This window comes from Mya arenaria, chromosome 3 (assembly GCF_026914265.1).
Source record: "Mya arenaria isolate MELC-2E11 chromosome 3, ASM2691426v1".
Classification (NCBI taxonomy): Eukaryota; Metazoa; Mollusca; class Bivalvia; order Myida; family Myidae; genus Mya; species Mya arenaria.
The window spans coordinates 63,033,900-63,040,342 of NC_069124.1; positions in this window are offsets into that span (position 1 = coordinate 63,033,900).

Below are 6,443 nucleotides of genomic sequence, written 5' to 3' on the forward strand. Positions count from 1 at the left end.
GGGATAGTTTTCTCATTTTTTGTAGTGTTCTAGTCATCATCAGATACTCGAAATAATTTTAAGTATCATTCTTTGATGAATATTCATATGTAAGTTGTTGACGATATACACTAATATTAACTTCATTTGCAACTTTACAGAAATTTTGATATCATTCCTTTTTTGAATATTCCGTATGGATTTTTTTTGTAATTTACATAAATATTGATCTAATTTTGATATATTCTCATTCGCAACTTTAAAGTAAAGTTCGTTATCATTCGCTACTTAAGCACTATTTTGATGATAAATAGTATAGCCTTACTCGTGAGAAATATGATAAAATTAGTTTTAAAATAGTTTTATGAAGGACACAGGTATGTGTACAATTCAGCTATCTGCAAATATATCTCTAAACTCTTAGATATATACTATCTAAAATATATGATGAAATGGAGAGTATTTTAAGACGAATTTGAATACATTTGCAAGTTTTATTAATAATAACATACTACTACATTGTATATGAAAAGAATTTTCTCATGAGTATTGCCTATAGTAGTATTGGATGTTTATCAATTTGAAAACTATTGTGTTTGATAAATTTGAATGTTTGCAAAATCACATTGAATTTATATCACAACCTGATACGTAAACTATATGACTAGATCGCTGAGTCTGGCTCACACACATATTTACATAAAGCTTACAGCCTTATTTTGTATAAAGCAACGTTCCATGTTCAGTCAATAACAAGGAATTTTTATTGTGCCTTTAGGGAAACTTTGATTCAGTGCCGTTTCACTTTTGCAATTGAGCTATCATTGACGAAAACATTATGATGCATTTTCGTTCATTTCTTTTGCGAGTAATCACGACAGATTTTCTCTCATTTTTACAACGTACTAATATCTGCATAATATTCGCAATACAAATGTTCTATCCCACCTGATGGCCGTGACTTTCACGGTTATTTAAATAAGTGTGTTAAATCTTGTTTAATTGTTCATTTACAATATACCGCTATAACTAAAACATTTGTTTAAAAATGGATTGATATAACATTCGGTTGGGCAAATTGTATATCAATCCATTATCATTTGTTGCAATAATACTTTCGAACATTTCAGGCTAAATAAACTAACGGCTAGTAATATATAATGAATGTTAAAGAAATAGTCACAGCCGCTGTCGGCCGAAGTGCGTTCTTTGTACGTTAATGTACTTGATTATACGCAAAGTGGCATGTCCGGGTCTCCGTGTGGATGGAGAACATACTATGTATATATATATATATATATATATATATATATATAAGAACAGTCGACCCATTCAGGGTCGAGCATGCTTTTCTCTGAAGGGATATGTTGGCTTAGTTCCCTTCGCACGTTACAAATCTTTAGAAAAGACAGAAAAACATTAAACATATACTTTCTTCCATATCAATTTCTGATTTACCAGCTAAGTGTAAACATTAGTTCTAAAACCATTATTTAAATGTTAAATACACATACTCGTCCTAAAGAAGTAATATCGGTAACGGCAAAAGCCCTAAATCGTCAAACTCTACTTTTAATAGACAGAAATGTTTATTTCTATGACTCCGGAATAAATGGTTCCGGGAACATTACACTCCAACATCCGGAGGATGAAACCAGTAGAAAGTCAAATAGTAGCTTTCCCACGATTCCATGGTGAGGCAATAGGGGTCAGAAGGTGGAAGCTCCTTCCACGGCCGTATGGGGGACGAAAAAGGTCCAATGCCAAGGGAGGTTATAGGTTGAGTCTCGTTATCCCCAATCACAGACGTGTGGAACACAAAGAACTAAGTATTTTGGTAATGACAGTGCATTAGTGTTATAAAATTCCTTAATAGCTGGGTTTCTGCGTTATGTAATTATCTCTAAAAGAAGACCGAAGCTTGCAGGCACGATATACTTTAAAATGTATTGAACTTTTTGAGAGGATTGGTGCATCCTAGAGATATGTATTATTGGTTTAAAGGCAGTAAAACATTAATTCAAGAAGCAAAATAAAACCAATCTTCAATATTTATTTTATTATATTATATTTATTTATACATGAAGCACTCATAAAATCTAGAATGAGATGTCTAGTGCATTTATTTAGGTTTTTGATATTCTCTCATGGATTAATAAAAGAAACGCTTGAGTGTCGCTGTCGCCAACCGTTATCGATTTAGATTAGAGTTATTTTGGCAATGAGTGAATAACACGGACAATCAAAACTACATGTAATTTTAATATATATATATATATATATATATATATATATATATATATATATATATATATATATTGTTTTTACATACATGCAATTATAAATGGTCCATGCCCAGCACACCAGTACCAAGGGTCACAGAGAACCCTAATTTACATTTAGGTCCTTAAATAGATGAGTTGTAAGGTATATAATTAAATGTGCAATCATATGGGTAGCGACTGTTGTAATGTATCAACCGTTAAATCGATTCTTTTCATTTCATTTCACTTATTTATTTTGTTCATGTTTGCCATATACCATTACTATGTTAATTTATATTTTCTGTAAATGAGGCAATAAAGAATTTGAGCTGAGTAGAGTTTTACTTAACAAACGATTGACAGTGTATATTATGTGTTCTATTCTTCGTCAGGTACCATGTGATTTACAGACATTTGAACTGCGTTGTGTCTGTTTGTATGGTATTCCATTGGGGGGGGGGGGGTATTTAAACTGATACATCTCACTGGAAGTGATTGGTTCATTTTTTCTGTATAATGAAATTTAATCACAGAGAGGTTCAAAAATAAGAATTATGACTGCTGGTGACAATGAGTTAAAGAAGTAATACTATTTAGTAATAACCATCTTATTAACGATTAAACATTATAATCATCATAGCAATCAATTCTTCAGAGTAAACAACTCGAGTATGAGGTGCTGCAATTAGTACTGAGTTATAAATAGGTCTGTGCCCTAGGTTTGCAACCAATGGCGGAGCACAGATATGACACCGTCAGGTCCCAGTGCGGCTGCTTCATGCTGCATTTTGCGATATGGATAAATTGCTATAGCACGTTCAAAAGTCCGGTTTAGCATCAATTCTTTTCACTAACTTCTTCTTTTCAACCACTCTTTGAGTCTTTCACGTTTGAATGGCGATGTGAGATAAAAAGTAATTAACATTTATTTCTACGCATATAGTTCAATCTCGATATATGCACAAATGCCGTTGGCAGTAACAGGAAAGAGAACACCAATATATATACGCCTACCCGGACGCCACACGTGTAAGCTTATCTCAGTTTTTAAACCTAACTTTCTAGAGGCATTAACTTAAAAGTTATCGAATGCATTAGCTGAGCGATTAGTTGTTTACAAAGTGAAAATAGAAAATTGCGTGACTTGAAACGTTTTTTTTTAGTCAAAGTGCACCTTTCTTGTACCTATTTTAGCTGTTTTTATAATATCCTCCCAAAACACCAAAATATCTTCGAACACCGCCATTTTATTCCTCTTCACACAATTCCCTCACTTAAAATTCGGCAAACACCAAACACGTTGGACCCCCTGCTTTGGTTCTTTCTTTATATAAGGTCAGTAGAAAGTGGGCACATTTTGTGCATGTTTGTTAAAGTGTTTGTCTAACTATGTTAAAAAGAGTGCATCGTTGTATATCTTATTAGAGATAAGACCTAAAGATAAACAGTAATATATCACAGTATATAAAGTCTTTAATTGGGTTTCATGACATTTTACAAACAGTCCTCACAAGAAAGTAAAGCGCTGTATGCAAGGGTCTTACACAATACTTAAATGGGTGGGACTAGCTTAAAACAAAAAAAGTTTCCATTTTTCCATTTTTCTTTAGTTTTGACGCTCTTTCTGGAAGGGCATAACATGGCCTCTATTCAACATGTTTTTGTTTAATAGCAGAGAAATTAGCAAATGTAGCAAAGAAATATATGACAAGATTTTTTGGGAAAGTATTTTGATATAATGAATATCTTTTTATCCAAAATGTAATAAAATAATCAGTAGTAAAACTTGTTTGGCGCTCAAAACATAAATACGTGTGCGAAAGAGGACATGCTTTATGTCTGCAAAATATTTAACCTCGAAATGAAAGGCTTGTTTCTTTGGATATTGTGTTTTGATTACTTTTACACAATTGATGCTCCTTTACACTTTTTGCTGTGCTTTTTTCTTGCCATGAAAGTACCAACTTAGAATAACCACGTTATTGGTCTGAATTGGAGGCAAAGGTTTTGTTATTTCTCTCTTTAATAATGCCTTATTGAAAACCTAATGAAAGCACTAGATCATATGACGTTAATAAGAAATAAAAAATACAATATGACCTTTTATTTCTATTGAAACCTCATATTCTAACAATTTAACTAGATTATGTTCGTTTAGCCTGTGTCATAACGTTATTTCATTAATCCGTACAAGAAAGACGATACCTTTATATGTTCTTCGCGTGTCCACCTAAAACAATCGAACTGCTAAACATGTGCGCATTGATATCGAGCATCCGGAATGTTTTGTTGAGTGACCAGTTTATAGGATGTACGCACTTTTGAAGATGGAAAATTGACATTGGGTGTTCAATTGTGATGTTTTAAAAGTCGAGGTCATCCCATTGACATTAACCGACCGTTCAAGGACACAGTAAACTCCATATTTAACGACTACGGATCTGATGACTCCCAATAGAACGAAACTCTTTTTCTTTTAAATAAGCAGGTAGTTCTTACATTCTTTAAGTTATAGCAATTAAAAAGACAACAAATGAATCCTGGTTGGTTAGCGCAGTGGTTAGCGCCCTTGCTTCTCACCTAGGCGACCCGGGTTCGATTCCCGGCCTGGGCGCATGTGAGTTTGTTTTGTGGTCACCAAGCCGGACAAGTGGGTTTTCTCCGGGTTCTCCGGTTTTCCCCACAACACAAAACTACACTCTCGCGTAAAATCGTGCCAACGAGAGTGATTAATATAATGTTGCAATAACTTGTTTCACAATCGTTGTAAAATAAATAAGTTTAAACTAATGAATCCTATATACATACCATATTCTTCTTTTTAAATATCCTATAATGTTTTCTTTCGCTATATGCCTTAGTTCGATATAAACGGAATGTAACGAACTAACGAACAAAAGAATGGGGGGCTGGGGTGCTTAAACCTTTCATGGTCATGTTTATCTGGTATAAGTGGTACATGTATAAGCCTGATTACTGAGTAAATGTTAAACTAGATTTAATACAGATGTCAAAACAGTGAGGATGCTATTAAAGCTGCGTAGTATAAATGAGGTGTAGAATGATTAGTTTTAGGAAATTTGTTTGGATTCTCGGCCGTTCAAATGCATATCTATGTAAATTTATGAAGATTGTGTTTAATTTCATAAAGTAAGTACGGCGAAAGGGGCTTAATAAATCGAACGGCTTTAAAGATACATGAAATACACAACAGTTTTTGATGATATTAAAAAAAAACCAACAAGGTCGTTCTTAGATAACAAGAACTCTAAAAATGCTCATATGTAAGGAGAAACTTAGATAAAGGAAAATTTAAGAAACATTTCACAAACTTGCGCTTAACTTTTGGAATATTTTGCACTGAAATTCATATAGTTATTTAACGACGTCCTTTCGAATGACCAGAGGAGTTCATTACAAGCCTCGGAGCTAACTGTATGCTTCTAACCTAGTAACGTATACTACCAAGCCTCCAACATGAATAGAGCAACGCCAGGGCTGGTCATGGAGTGACCTAATATTTGTCCATTTTATGCCTCTAACATAAATAACGCAACGTCATTGGTAAAGGACTGGTCACGCTGTGACCCATAATGTTTCCAAAATGGGTCACCAAATTTATATCGTACCAAAATGGCGTCTAATTTCCGATTTCGATGAATAAATGAAACGTTTAAACAGGTTGTCGATGTGATATATACATTACCGGTTTTCCTTTGCCCCGTATATCCCATATCGCCATTCGGGTCACCTACTAACCCCGTGACTTATAATATTGGGTCACTAGTATCTATATCGTATCTAATCATGTAAAATGGCATCGGGTTCTGATCTCAATAAATACATGAAACATTTGGTTAATAGGGTGTTTATATGATAGATACGTTACGGGGTTAGTAGGTGGCCCGATATGGGATATACGGGGCGCAGAAAACAATTTCGGCCTCGCGCTTTGCTCTCATCCGATACGCTTTCATTCGCTTTCACACGATATGGTTTCTCCCATATCGGGTCAACAACTAACCCCGTAACTTATAATATGTAACTTTCTAGTATTTAACAGGGGCGTTTCTAGGAGTTGATGTTTGTGGGGGCGTAACTTAGGGGAGCATCCTTTTGACATGCGCCCCTCCCTTAGAGCCGAAAGCATATGCCATACACTATTTGCAGGGGTGTTCGGGGTTAATCCCTAGAGAGTTT